General features: G+C 39.8%; 1 long non-coding RNA gene across 4 annotated transcripts; it reads right to left on the reverse strand.

Annotated features, from left to right (window-relative positions):
• Nucleotides 1-940: 940 nt before the first annotated feature.
• LOC107772701 (uncharacterized) lies at nucleotides 941-6,080 on the reverse strand. 4 transcript variants are annotated; one of them, XR_001645138.2, is made up of 4 exons: nucleotides 5,986-6,080; nucleotides 5,477-5,578; nucleotides 1,311-5,195; nucleotides 941-1,195 (listed from the first exon to the last, which is right to left on the reverse strand). It is a non-coding gene; the product is annotated as an uncharacterized LOC107772701 (long non-coding RNA). The 4 variants fall into 4 exon arrangements; XR_001645140.2 differs by lacking the exon at nucleotides 941-1,195 and having other exon boundaries at nucleotides 1,232-1,522; nucleotides 5,136-5,195; nucleotides 5,986-6,079; XR_001645139.2 differs by lacking the exon at nucleotides 941-1,195 and having other exon boundaries at nucleotides 1,232-2,260; nucleotides 5,136-5,195; nucleotides 5,986-6,079.
• Between the last annotated feature and the right edge of the window lie 9,563 nt (nucleotides 6,081-15,643).

Here is a 15,643-nt window from a genome sequence, read left to right on the forward strand (position 1 = left end):
TCAAATCTACAAGGACTTGTTGATCTTTCTGAAACACTAGTTAAGGCAAAGAAGCATTTGAATTATCCATTTGTGTTTCCCCTTGTGAAATTTGCTTTGCTTCTACCCGTTGCCACTGCTACCGTTGAAAGAACTTTTTCGGCGATGAAGTTGATCAAGTGTGAATTGGAAACCGAATAAATGACGAATTCATGAGCGGTTGTTTGGTACTTTATGTAGAAAGAAAAATATTTAACACCATTTCTGATGAAACTATTATGAATACGTTTTAGGAAATGAAAACTCGTAGACGACAGTTGTAATAATATATTTTATTAATATATTTTTTTGTTGACCTCTTTATATATTTGCTTCTTTGCATTTTGAACCTGCTTGATAAAAATTCTGGGTCCGCCACTGCACTCATACACTTAAAAAACATCTGAATCCAATGTGTTATAGTCAATTAGTCATCCCTAAATCACTTAATGATAAGATAGACCTAATTTATATGTACAAAAAAAAGATTAGAAATAAGAGAGAAACCTGATGGTGATAGTTGACGGTGAGAGAGTGAGAAGCGACAACCAACACGAAACGATATTGGTTAATGGTAGGAGACGGATATGGAAGGAAGCAATATGACCTTTAAATTGAACTAAAAGATTCAGTAGAGAGAGAGGTAGCCAACATTTTTTATGAAATATGAAAAAATAGGAAAACTGTATACAAAAATAAAAGAGTTCTGACCGGTTTGGAACTCAAGACCTTGGGGAAAATTTGAACCCACTTTTCCAACAAGCTATTCGTCTTCAATGTTTCAAGTGGGATCAAAAATAGCGTATACATAAAACGTTCTTAGAAATATAAAATATACTTATATATACAGTGTTACCGAGGAACAAAGTTGTACAAGATACCCAACCTAAGGATTATATGTACTTGTAATATAGTACTCAAGAATGTACTATATTACAAGTACATATAATCCTTAGGTTGGGTATCTTGTACAACTTTGTTCCTCGGTAACACTGTATATATAAGTATATTTTATATTTCTAAGAACGTTTTATGTATACGCTATTCAGCTTGTTTACATGAGAACCTAATTACGCATTGGACAAAAGAAGATGGTTTCTTTGAAAGTCCATCATTCCACAAGCGTTTGTTGTTATAAGCTTTCTTTTGCAGTAACATTTAACAGAAATGCCAAAACCTGCAGTTATAGAACTTAAGCAACACTAAAAAAGCAAATGCAAGAGTACTAATTCATCTCTATCAATTTTAAGATTTCCAAAAGTAACAAAACTGCAGAGCACACAACTACCTACCTCACAAGGAAGGGAATAGAAGAAAGGGAAAATAAAAATTCAAGCCTTTAGCAGAATCTCAAAAGATGGAGGCAATTTTGCCAAGTGCTTGAATGTTTGTAACATATGAATTGTTTCAAAAGAAAGTATTGAGTTGTTCCTCTTTAGCTGGCTCTGGAAAGTACTTTGTTAGAGTAGTAATAGCAGGTACCTCTAAATGAAGAAAAAACTCCCTGCAATGCATAGACTTCAGTTCAAGACCAGAAGAGATGAGACACATATCAAAATCCATATTTTGTCTCCTATAAATTGCTGAAATATTCTAGCATCATACCATTAGCTGATAAAGCTTATCAATTTGCAGCTCAATACTCTTCTTAAAAGAAGAAAAAGTGGCAAGAAGAATGAAATTGGTTAACAGAGATAGTAGCATATGCATGAAACAAGATCCAGTAACATAGAAGTGTCAAGAATGAACTAACTTCAAGTTTTTCCGTTAGAACTCATAACTTTTGATCTTATAAATTAACTATCAGAACTCATTCAGCAACCTCTACACTTCCATAAGCATTTAGATTTTCTAACATCTTAGCCTCTTGAAAAATATAAAGTGATTGGAGTCAACACGCTCATTCAAAAACCTTTAAACTTTCATGAGCACTTCGATTTCTTAACATCTTAGCTTTGGCAGTTCACGAGTTCTTTAGGAAACGTCTACAACCAAACATCATAAAATCTTTGGGCTTCGTGGTATGACTATTTGGTAGCTACAACTACTATTTTTTGATTTTCTGCAGTATTCCGTTATAGCTGAGATAAAAATATTTGCTATTGCTAGATGGTAGGTCACTCTGTTATTGAAAAACTCACAACATCAGAAATTTCAAGATCTTATAATCTTAAACAGTATTGTTCATAGTGGTTGAGAGAGTCGTCTTTATTCCACTAGGTTAGAGTTCGAGCCTGGTACCCTAACAAACAAACAAACAAAAATCTTTCAGTCTTATGATAAATGACTTAAACGAATTCATGCTAAAACTGAGCAGTGTAAAAAACGATAACAATTTGGTTATAATAAATTAAGACGAATCAACAGTTTAATAGTGCAACTGCTGCTAGAGAAATAAAGCTCCATAAAGGGTTCTCAAAGGACAAGAAAAATGTAAAAAGTATCACAAGAAAGCTTAATAACCATATGCTCTTCTTGGCACTATTGGAGCATGAGCTGCTTCAGTTAAAAAAAAAGGGTGAAAGATTCAAGTAGGTTATACATCGACTCATGAGGCAACTAATTGTTATGTTTTGAGTTGTCTACTCTCCTAAGAATTAAAGAAAAGAATGGTACACAACAGAACAAAGAAGCACACATAAAAACATCAGAAAAATACACTATAAGGATCAATGTACTCTTTTTCTTCAAAACAATTGCTATGAGATTTCTCAAATAACATCAACCTGTTGTTATTTTAGTTAAAGTGAAACCAAATTTTAAAATGCACAAATAAGAGATAGTATATCAATACGACCAGTAAGTGAAAGAAGAAAACAAGTCATAATTTTAATTACATTTGTTCAATTGATCGTCAAAACATGTATGTATAAGCCTAAAAGTCAAAAGTGAGCTACAACAGAGACTTTCTCTACCTGGAAATATTACTCAAACATCACCGCGAAGGTATACTGCTAAAATGTAATGACTGACTATAGAATTGAACAGATAAAGCAGAAACTATAAGAGCGTCTAACCAACATGGTTGCCAATAGATTAGACAGTCTAGACATTGTAATCCTCACTGCTAGCTAGATTATTATTTTATTTTTAAAAGTAAAAGGATAAATTAAGATATATAGGTAACAATTATCATTTTTATTCTCATTTAATGCAAAAGCTTGTAACACCACATTCAATAGTATAGACAAATGAGTGAACTCATTTTGTCCAACACCAGCTGTTCAAGTAAGTTTAAACATAATACATTCGATTTAGTTTAAACACAATACATTCGATTTATACAAGTAAATAATAGAAAACGAAAAAGAAAAGTTACGAAGCTTCGACGTTAATGAAAATAAAAAGGGAAAAATCAAATAAAATAGAATAGACAATGAAATAGCACCAGATTGACTCTATCAATTTGTTGGGAGTGATTCAATAATCGAGCTGTTACTTGCCGATCCTTTTCTTTTGGTTTTCTTCCTTTCTCCATAGAAATATTTAGGTAATTATTAAATTTTCAGCGCCTGAATGGCTAAGATATGCAAAAATGGTTCAGAGCTGCATTTTCAAATTAGATCATTCTCTGGATGATGTTATAATAAGTTGTTCCTTATTGCGTCATTGTAATCACACCAAGATAGATAAATGATTTCTTTGAACACTTGCATGTGATCTCAAAACAATTAATGCACCAGTTATCTCTCTTGCTTATTTTTTTAAATAAGTATCTCTCTGTGCTTTCAGCCTTTTTCATCAGGGAAAGAAAGTTAAATTTCTCACAAGCATAGAATGTTGAAAACAACGGAGGACCTGAGAATGAAAAATGGAATAGTTGTTCATTTGAGCTTGCCTTACCGTTACTGCTTCGGGTTAAACTACAAAACTAAACTATCTGCCCAAGACCAGAGAAAGTTAAAATGACAAAATCAGTGAATATTTGCTTTGAATTAAGTTTAATTTACTTTCACATGAGAGAAATAAAAGGGAAACCAAAGTATTGTTGCAAAGACACCGCAAGGGCTATCTTCAGGTTGTACCACACCAATAGATGTATCGAGATCAAAACCAAACCCATTAAAATTTTTCTTTGAATCATTAGGGAAGTACAACATAAAAACTTTTGTACTTTTTACCTAGGCTAAACTTCTCATGAAAATTGTTACATTGATTCTTAAATCAGTGCAGATTATATATTTGTCACTTAAGCACTTTGGCCATTTCACTAATGAAATCTCCTGTTGTACTCTATAATTTCTCATAGTCCTTTTCTCATAATTGTACAACATAACTTAATACTCATTTGCCTAAAATTTGATGCAACTATAATACATAGAACTTCTTTTCTGCTCAGCCGTTCTGTGAGCTCATTTTGAACATAAGTATTATGATTGAAGGATGATGAATCATGAATGCACGGCATGAAGCGGCATGCGCGCCAAAGACAAAGGTACGGACGTGTGCGGCTAAGGCAATGTGCGGGCGGCAAAGAGTGTCGGGCGTGTGCGGCAAAATCATGGGCAGCAGGTTGCGGACAAAGACATTGGCGCGGAGCGATGTCAAAATCAGCCAAGGCTGGGCGCAATGCCAGCCTTGGGCGTGCAATAGCTGACAAACAAAAGGGGCACATGCTGTGCACATGCCAAAGCAGTGGGCCATTGTATTTTTGTAATGACTTGTATCTATGTCTGTTTAATGCTTGTATGTAATGTCATTTCGTGTGGGAAAAATAGCCTAAGTAGTTGGGGATGTCAACTACAATATTAGGACAGAATTAACAAAGCTGTGTACAAGGCAGGTTTCAGTGGAAGGTGGGGCCAGTACTCCACCAAAGAGCTGAGTGCTCCAGAAAACAGGGCCATGATAAATATTTTTCATTCCAAAGAATGCTCTGAAAAAGATACTCCTTTTTAATAAATCTACCTTTAGTGAGAATGCTAAGGAATAAATCCTGAAAAGCACCTTTATTCACACAAACAAAGCAAAAATACTCAGAAGCGAAGTAACTTGAATATGGTTAATTGCATAAGGAGTAGAGAAATGAAACTCAGTATGAAAGTTGCTAATGAAGAAGCCATAGTTGTCAAGATTAAAATATTTATAAAATTGTCCGAAGGGATTCAAAGACTTACTTGACTTTGTAAAGTTCTCCTCATCCTGCCTACACAACCCCAGTCCCCCACAGAACATTTCTGCAAATTTCAACAAATAATATCAAGAGCAAAATGCATATATTTGCAGTCCATAAATAGACATATATGGCATACAAAGAAAAAAGTTAAAAAAAAATTCCAAACAAATATCTTAAATAACCAACGTCCAAAATTATAACACCTATGATACCTTAGGCTAAAATCATATGTTGCATACAAATTTTCAGAACAGTCTAATGGTGAACCTGCGTCCACATACTTGCCGCCGATAATCCATATTCATTCTGTGATAAAAAGCTTTTTCAGGTTAGCCATTTTACCTCGTCATTTCTGAGTTTGCTACTCCTCTGCTACAATTGTTGGCTCTTCTAAGTCCTTTTTACACTTGAATTCTCTTGCATTTTCAACCCCCTTTGTAGATACTGTCAATAACTAAAAGAATTTATAAGTAGCAAGACCCAATCTTCCAACAACAAGCTTAATACTACAAATTTATTTACAGAAGTTTTGATTTAAGTAATTAATTAGTTCCAAAAGTCAAAAAGACATCAACGCGCAATCGATCCAATATAATACACAATTACATGCACCAGCTATCTAATTTCAAAGATGCATGTGAAGATCAGACAAAATTACTGGCATGCATCTAAAATATCTAGCAAAGAAATTATGAGGAAGAGTAGGAAATTAAAATTGAAGTTAAAATGCACAAACTTTCAAAGGAGTCCAAAAGGGATGGGTAAAAGTCAGTGCAAGAAAGGAAGAAAAAGGGAAAAATTTACAACAACTAAAAATGAAATTTATATATCATAAATGGGCTGGAATATACAGGAGATGATACCAAGTTAAAAGCAACGGAGAAAATACCGGAGAGAGGTGGGAGAAAAAGATCATTTGGAACTGGGTGTAATTTAAGAATAGCAAACGAGAAGAAGAGGCTTTACAGTATACACGTGTCCTTAAGGAGCAAATTACTAATTTACTCATAAAGCAGTTTATATTTACTGGAATGCCCTTCGTCGTCGTGTGTGTGGGGGTGGGGGGTTTACTTATTATATAGTTAAATAAAATATACTAATCACTACTAGAAACCCGCTAAATTTCGTTCGAGGCATTCCGACCGACATTGGTCGAAAAAAAATAACGACCGAAATCGGTCTGAAACAAAGTAAAATGGTCGAAAAAATCAAATAAAAAATTGTAAATAAGAATACCGACCGATATTGGTCGATTTATGTGGTTCCACAAAAAACAAAATTAAATTTCCGACCGCTTTCGGTCGAAAAATGGTCGATCTTTGACCAAAGACTATTCAGACTTGCATACTATCTACAAAAATAATGATTAATTAAAAAATTTATAGAATATTTACTGTCGTCGGTCGAAATTTTTAATTTAATTTTTTTCCGTCCTACGCCAATTATTTTTTTTATAATAAATAATTATTTATCATATAATTATAAAATTTCTGATCGATATCGGTCGGAAATTGAAAATTATATATATATATATATATATATATATATATATTTATATACACATACATACGCACACACACAAATTTTCAAATTGTGTGATTTGACCGAGTATATGATGTTATTGCTACAACTTATATTTTAATATAACACTACATCTTATAGCACTATACATTTTGTTTTAAATAAGTTACCGACCGAAATCGGTCGGTATTAGTGGTCAAAATGGTCAAACACTTATACACACACACACATATATATTGTTGCTACAACTTAAGTTTTAATAGAGCACTACAACTTATAACACTAAATATTTAATTATTTTTTAATAAGTTACATATATAAATCGGTCGGTATTGGTGGTCAAAATGGTCAAACACTTATAGATTATTGTTACTTACAATCTACGTATATATAACATCCTAAATTGAATATATATTTATATACATACACATACAATATCGGTCGGTATGTGTGTGTATGTGTTTGTGTATATTTGTATGTATGTATGTATGTATGTATGTATGTATGTATGTATGTATGTATATATATGTATATATGTATGTGGGTGGTGCGTGTGCGATTACCTAAATTGAATATATATTTATATACACACACATATAGACACACGCGCGCGCACAAACACACACACACACATTTTAAGCAATCACATTTTATTTTTAAATAAGTTACCGACCGAAATCGGTCGGTATTATTGGTCAAAATGGTCAAACACACACACACACACACATGAATATATATACAACAACATATACTCGGTCAAATCACACGATTGGAGAATATATATATATATATATATATATATATATATATATATATATATATATATATATATATATGTGTGTGTGTGTGTGTGTGTATGTGTGTAACGACCCGACCGGTCGTTTCGAGAGTTATAACCCTGTTTTTCCCATTCCTACTTTTTTTTGTGTTATTCAGCTATATTATGTGTATATCGGGTTAGTTGGTTCGAGTCCGGAAGGAACTCGGAGTGAAATGAGACACTTAGTCTCATAATTAAAAATTTTAAGTTAAAAAAGTGGACCGGATACTGACCTATATGTAAACGATCTCGAATTTGAATTTTGATGATTCCAATAGCTCTGTATGGTGATTTTGGGCTTATGAGCGTGTACGGAATATTATTTGAAAGTCCGTAGAGGAATTATTAGGCTTGAAATGCCGAAAGTTTTATTTTTGAGAAGTTTGATCGGGGGGGTTGACTTTTTGATATCGGGGTCGAAATCCGATTCTGAAAATTGAAATACCTCTGTTATGTCATTTATGACTTGTGTGCAAAATTTGAGGTCAATCGGACGTGATTTGATAGGTTCCGGAGTTATTTGTAGGAATTAGAAATTTCAACGTTCATTAGGCTTGAATTGGGTGTAATTCATGGTTTTAGCATTGTTTGAGGTGATTTGAGGATTCGACTAAGTTCGTATGATGTTTTAGGACTTGTTGGTATTTTTGGTTAAGGTCCCGAGGGCCTCGGATGAGTTTCGGATGGTTAACGGATCAAAAATTGAACTAGAATAGTTGCTGCAATTTTGTTCTGTTGGAAATTGCTTCTGCCCAGAAATCGAAGCCCAGATCGAGCTCAGGGTCGAGGGCCACGATCGAAGCCCAGATCCAGCTCAGGGTCGAGGGCCACGATCGAAGCCCAGATCGAGTTCAGGGTCGAGGGCCACGATCGAAGGCATGATCGAGCCCAGGGTCGAGGGTCACGGTCGAAGACCGGGTCGAAGACATAATCGAGGGTCAAGATCGAGAACCAGGATCGAGGGGCAGGACCGAGGACCAGGATCGAGGACCTCGATCGAAGGCCAAGATCGAGGCAGAACCGAGGATGTCTGGGCAGAATTATAAAAACAGGGACTTCGTCCCATTTGCTATTTTTGACAAATTGGAGTTTGAGGAGAGGCGATTTTGATATATTTTCGAGAAAAACTTGAGGTAAGTCCCTTGTGATCATTTCTACTCCATAATATTGAATTATCATCGAATAATCCGACTAGATTACATGATTTTGAGGTGTAAATCAGAGATTGGAACTTGGAAAATTTGGAAATAAGATTTGTAGATTTGAGGCTCGAGTTGAGGTCGGATTTTGGTAAAATTGGTATGGATAGACTCGTAGTTGAATGGGTTTTCGGATTTTGTAACTTTTGTTGGGTTCTAAGACGTGGGCCCCACATGCGATGTTTGAGCCAATTTCGGGTTTTGGTCTAAGTTTGAAGCTTTTCTTGTGGAATTCATTCCATTAGCGTATATTGATGGTATTATACTGATTGTGAATAGATTTGGAGCATTTGGAGGCAGAGTCCAGAGGCAAGAGCATTGCGGGGTAGAGATTTGACTGGTTTGAGGTAAGTAACGATTGTAAATCTAGTCCTGAGGGTATGAAATCCTGGATTTCGTATCACTCTATTATTTTGAAGTGACGCACATGCTAGGTGACAGGCGTGTGGGCGTGCACTGCTGGGGATTTGTGACTTGGTCAGTCCCGTAGCAACTGTAAAGTTGCATACTTTGTTGAAACTATTTGATACTTATATGTTTTAGAAAGAATTTCTGTAAATTGGGCTGAATGCCATATTTGGGCCTTGCGCCAATGCTGTTTGGACCCTTAGGGGCTGTTTCATATCAGCCTCTCACTGTTTTCGATTAAAAATCTATACTCAGTCATGTTTATATTTGTTTACCGCATAACTCAGTTTTATGACTCTATTTTGATGCATATAAGTGTTTTGGGCCGAATACCCTGTTTTACTGAAATGCCCGAGGGCCTGATTTGTGAGGATGAGTGTGGATCGGGGCTGCCCGCCTGCAGCATACTTTATGACTGAGTGAGGCCGAGGGCCTGATTTGTGAGGATGTGCGTGGATCGGGACTGCCCGCCTGCAACATACTTTATTATTATCGCACGTGAGTTGTCCGTGCAGATTATAACGCTTTGGCTGAAGGAACCCCTCCGGAGTCTGTACACACCCTAGTGAGCGCAAGTACCTACTGAGTGCGAGTTCCGAAAGCCGAGTGCTGAGTGCCGAGTGCTGAGTGACCGGGAGGCATGAGTGATTGTGAGGTATGCCCGAGTGGCAAGAGTGATTGTGAGGTATGCCCGAGTGGCACGAGTGACTGTGAGGTTTTCCCGAGGGGCTATTTATGATTTCATCATTTTACTCACCTTTGCATTGAGCCTTTATTTGAAAAACTGTTGGAAAAAATATTTTTAAATAATTTTTACTGGAACTGGGTTTAAACGAGATGTTTGATTCAAATCCTAATTTTTTTTAAAAATATGTGGTATTTTACTGAGATTTCTTGATATGAACGTTATATGCTTTATTGCTCGTCACTACTGCTCAGTCTTTATTTATTATTGTTACTTACTGAGTTGGCGTACTCACGTTACTCCCTGCACCTTGTGTGCAGATTCAGGTGTAGCTGGACACGGTAGCGGTTATTGAGTGTTTTGGTTGCAGATTGTTTTGGAGATAGCAAGGTAGCTGTTTGGCGATCGCAGCCCCTACTCTTCTCCATCTTATCTTCCTCTACTAGTATTTAGCTATTTTCCAGGCTGAGTTAGCCTTGATATTGTTAGACAGATTATAGTAGATGCTCATGACTAGTGACACCCCGATGTCGGACTTTTTTTTTTCGCACTTTTGTTTTTCTTTGATTTGAACTCTTTAAATAGAGGTTTTATGTTAAATAACCTTGAAATTATCTTTGAAATGAAAATATCATTTTGTTTTGGAAATGAGTCGGCTTGCCTAGTTCCACGATAGGTGCCATCACGACAGGGGTTAGTTTTGGGTCGTGACAGATTGGTATCAGAGCCTAGGTTACATAGGTCTCACGAGCCATGAGCGGGTTTAGTAGAGTCTTGCGAATCGGTACGGAGACATATGTACTTATCTTTAGGAGGCTGCAGAACCTTTAGGAAACTCCACATTCTTGAATTCTTGTCATGCGAATCTGTTGATTCTAGTAACTAAACACCTGTTGTTTCATTCTCTCACAGATGGTGAGGACTCGTGCTACCGGTCAGGAGGGCCAGCTACCAATACCACCAGCCAGGGCTGCGAGAGGCCGGGGCCGCGGTAGAGGCCGTGGTAGGGGCAAAGGTGCAACCCGTACAGTAGTTGGGGCAGTACCTACAGATCCACCGGTTGTCCAAGATCAGGACCAAGTTTCAGTGTTGATGCACCAGCTCAGGCACCACATGTGCCTATTGTGATTCTAGGCCTTCAGGAGGCCCTAGCTCAGATTCTGACAGCGTGTACTAGCCTTGCTTAGGCGGTCTCTATTTCGACGGCCGCAACCACTTCTTAGGCCAGGGGAGGCACTCAGACTCCCGTCGCTCGCACACCCGAGTAGGTTATTCAGGGACTTCAGACACCAGAGGCACCACCAGCCCATCCGGTTGCTGTTTCTCAGGATTATGTGGTTCCTGCTATGCCTGAGGATGATCGGCGTAGTTTGGAGAGGTTTGGGAGATTTCAGCCGCCACCTTTCAGTGGCACAGAGAGAGAGAGGATGCTCAGGACTTTTTGGATAGGTATCAGAGGATACTTCGTTCTGCTGGTATTTTGGAGACTTGTGGGGTCTCATTCACTACCTTTCAGTTTTCTGGGGCTGCACTTAGATAGTTGGAGACTTACGAGAGGCGTGCCTCGATCCCGCAGAGAGGAGCTGCGTAGACAGTTTGAGCAGCTACGCCAGGGTGATATGTCTGTGATGCAGTATGAGATGCGGTTCTCCGAGTTGGCCCGTCATGCTATCTGGTTGGTTCCCACGGACAGAGAGAGGATCATGAGGTTTATTGATGGCCTCACTTATCAGCTACAATTGCTCATGACCAGGGAGCGAGTTTCGGGTGCTACCTTTGATGAGGTTGTCGACATTGCTCGGCAGATTGAGATGGTTCGCGGTCAGGATAGGGTTGAGCGGGAGGCCAAGAGGCCTCGTGGTCAGGGTGGATTCAGTGGTGCTCCTTTTGGGGCTCAGTTCCAGCACGGTAGAGATCGTCATTTCAGACAGGCTTAGTCAGCTCGGCCATTTCATCGGGGTGCATCATCTGGCCATGGTTCTCACAGTTCTCATCAGGGCCACTCATCACTCAGTGCCCTTCTAGTTCAGAGTACGTCCCGTGCTCCACCTGTTCAGGGCTCTTCCATGCCAGGTTCTTCTACCAGTCATCTCGGTACTAGGGGTTCCCTTCAGTTTCCGCCGCCAGCACCAGGGAGTTATTTTGAGTGTGGGGATCTTGGGCATATGTGGAGGCAGTGTCCTCGTCGTCATGGAGGTTTATCTCAGCAGAGGAGTCAGCCTCCGACTACAACACCAACTACCTCACCATCCACCCAGTCAGCTCGGGGTGGAGGTCAGTCAGCTAAGGGTCGCCCTAGAGGGGGAGGCAGATCAGGGGGTGGTCAGGCCCGTTTCTATTCTCTCCCTACCAGACCAGATGCTATTGCTTCAGATGCTGTGATTACAGGTATTGTCTCAGTTTGCCACAGAGATGCCTCAGTATTATTTGACCCTGGTTCTATGTATTCATATGTTTCCTCGTATTTCACCCATTTTCTGGATATGCCCCGTGAGTCCTTAGTTTCATCTGTATATGTATCTACTCCTGTGGGCGATACTATTATTGTAGACCGCATATATCAGTCATGTATGGTGACTATTATGGGTTTGGAGACCCGAGTAGATCTATTGTTGCTCAGTATGGTTGGCTTTGATGTGATATTGGGTATGGATTGGTTATCTCCATGTCATGCTGTTCTAGATTGTCACGCTAAGACGATGGTGTTGGCTATGCCGGGAATTTCGAGGGTTGAGTGGAGCGGTTCTGTAGATTATGTACCAAGTAGGGTGATTTCATATTTGAAGGCTCAGCGCATGGTTGAGAAGGGTTGCCTATCTTATTTGGATTTTGTGAGGAATGTTAGTACAAAGACTCTTGTCATTTATTCTGTTCCGGTGGTACGTGATTTTCTGGATGTATTTCCTGCAGACCTACCGGGCATGCCGCCTGACAGGGATATTGACTTTGGTATTGATTTGGTGCCGGGCACTCAGCCCATTTCTATTCTACCGTATCGTATGGCACCGATGGAGTTGAAGGAATTGAAAGAACAGCTTCAGGAACTCCTTGATAAGGGGTTTATTCGGCCTAATGTGTCACCTTGGGGTGCATCGGTTCTATTTGTGAAAAAGAAGGATGGTTCCATGAGAATGTGTATTGATTACAGGTAGTTGAACAAGGTCACAGTCAAGAACAAGTATCCTTTGCCTCGTATTGATGATTTATTCGACCAGCTTCAGGGAGCGAGGGTGTTCTCCAAGATTGATTTGATGTCCGGTTATCACCAGCTGAAGATTCGGGATTCAGATATTCTCAAGACAGCCTTCAGATGTGAGGGTTGTATTGCAGAGATTGAGGGAGGAGAAGCTTTATGCAAAGTTCTCTAAATGTGAGTTTTGGCTCAGTTTAGTAGCATTCTTGGGGCACGTGGTGTCCAGTGAGGGTATTCAGGTGGATCCGAAGAATATAGAGGCAGTGCAGAGTTGGCCCAGACCGTCCTCAGCCACGAAGATTAGGAGCTTTCTCGGTTTGGCGGGTTACTATCGTCGCTTTGTGGAGGGATTTTCATCTATTGCATCTCCCTTGACCATATTGACCCAAAAGGGTGCTCCATTCAGGTGGTCGGATGAATGTGAGGAGAGCTTTCAGAAGCTCAAGACTGCTTTTACCACAGTTCCAGTTTTAGTTTTGCCATCAGCTTCAGGTTCTTACACCGTGTATTGTGATGCCTCGAGGATAGGCATTGGTTGTGTTTTGATGCAGGAGGGTAGGGTGATTGCCTATGCCTCGCGCCAGTTGAAGACCCATGAGAAGAACTATCCTATCCATGATCTTGAATTAGTAGCTATTATTCATGCCTTGAAGATTTGGCGTCATTATTTGTATGGGTTCATTGTGAGATCTATACTGATCACCGGAGTCTACAGTATCTGTTAAAGCAGAAGGATCTTAATTTGCATCAGCAGAGATGGTTGGAGCTTCTTAAGGACTATGATATCACTATCTTGTACCATCCGGGGAAGGCCAATGTGGTGGCTGATGCTTTGAGTCACTGGGTAGAGAGTTTGGGAAGTTTAGCATATCTTCCAGCAGCAGAGAGACCTTTGGCATTAGATGTTCAGACCTTGGCAGGCCAGCTTGTCAGATTGGATATTTCGGAGCCTAGTCGGGTATTGGCTTGTGTGGTCTCCAGGTCTTCTCTTTATGATCATATCAGGGAGCATCAGTATGATGACCCTCACTTGCTCGTTCTTCAGGATAGGGTTCGGAGAGGTGATGCTAGGGATGTGACTATTGGTGATGACGGGGTGCTGAGAATACAGGGCCAGATATGTGTGCCTAATGTAGATGGGCTTCGAGAGCTGATTCTTGAAGAGGCACACAGCTCGCGGTATTCCATCCATTCGGGTGCCGCGAAGATGTACCAGGATTTGAGGCAGCACTATTGGTGGAGGCGGATGAACAAGGATATAGTTGGGTTTGTGGCTCGGTGTCTAAACTGTCAGCAGGTTAAGTATGAGTATCAGAGACCGGGTGGCTTGCTTCAGAGGTTACAGATCCCGGAGTGGAAGTGGGAGCGAATCACTATAGACTTTGTAGTTGTGCTCCCACGGACTTCGAGGAAGTTCGACGCTATTCGGCTGATCAAGCCCGCGCCCTTCATTCCATTTGGTACTACTTACTTTTCAGAGCGGTTGGCTGAAATTTACATCCGAGAGATCATTCGCCTGCATGGTGTCCCAGTTTCCATCATTTCAGATAGGGCTACTCAGTTCACATCGCAGTTTTGGAGGGCTGTGCAGCGAGAGTTGGGTACTCAGGTTGAGTTAAGCACATCTTTTCACCCTCAGATGGATGGGCAGTCCAAGCGCACTATTCAGATATTGGAGGACATGTTGCGTGCTTGTGTCATTGACTTTGGGGATTCATGGGACAAGTTTCTGCCACTCGTGGAGTTTACATATAACAACAGTTACCAGTCGAGTATTCAGATGTCTCCGTACGAGGCTTTGTATGAGAGGAGGTGTAGATCTCCGGTTGGATGGTTTGAGCCGGGTGAGGCTAGGCTCTTAGGTACAGACTTGGTCCAGGACGCATTAGATAATGTGAAATTGATTCAGGAGTGGCTTCGCACGACGCAATCTAGGCAAAAGAGCTACGCGGATAGGAAGGTCCGTGATGTGTCTTTTATGGTTTGGGAGAAGGTTTTGCTGAATGTATCACCCATGAAGGGTGTTATGAGTTTTGGGAAGAGGGGCAAATTGAGCCCCCGGTTCATTGGGCCTTTTGAGGTGCTTAAGAGGATAAGAGAGGTGGCTTATAAGCTTGCCTTGCCACCCAGCTTATCGAGTGTGCATCCAGTGTTTCATGTTTCCATGCTCCAGAATTATATTGGAGATCCGTCCCATGTTTTGGATTTCAGCACGGTTCAGTTAGATGGTGATATGACTTATGATGTGGAGCCGGTGGCTATTTTGGATCGGCAGGTTCGAAGGTTGAGGTCAAAGGATATAGCTTCAGTGAAGGTGCAATGGAGAGGTCAGCCTGTGGAGGAGGCCACTTAGGAGACCGAGCGTGAGATGCGGAGCAGATATCCATGCCTATTCGAGACTCCAGGTATGTTTCTAGACCCGTTCGAGGATGAACATATGTTTAAGAGGGGGAGGATGTAATAACCCGGCCGGTCGTTTCGAGAGTTATAACCCTGTTTTCCCCATTCCTACTTCTTTTTATATTATTCAGTTATATTATGTTATATCGGGTTAGTTGGTTCGAGTCCGGAAGGAACTCGGAGTGAAATGAGACACTTAGTCTCATAAATGAAAATTTTAAGTTAGAAAAGTGGACCGGATATGGACCTATATGTAAACGACCTCGGATTTGATTTTTGATGA

Source organism: Nicotiana tabacum, chromosome 17 (genome assembly GCF_000715075.1).
Source record: "Nicotiana tabacum cultivar K326 chromosome 17, ASM71507v2, whole genome shotgun sequence".
NCBI classification, from domain to species: Eukaryota; Viridiplantae; Streptophyta; class Magnoliopsida; order Solanales; family Solanaceae; genus Nicotiana; species Nicotiana tabacum.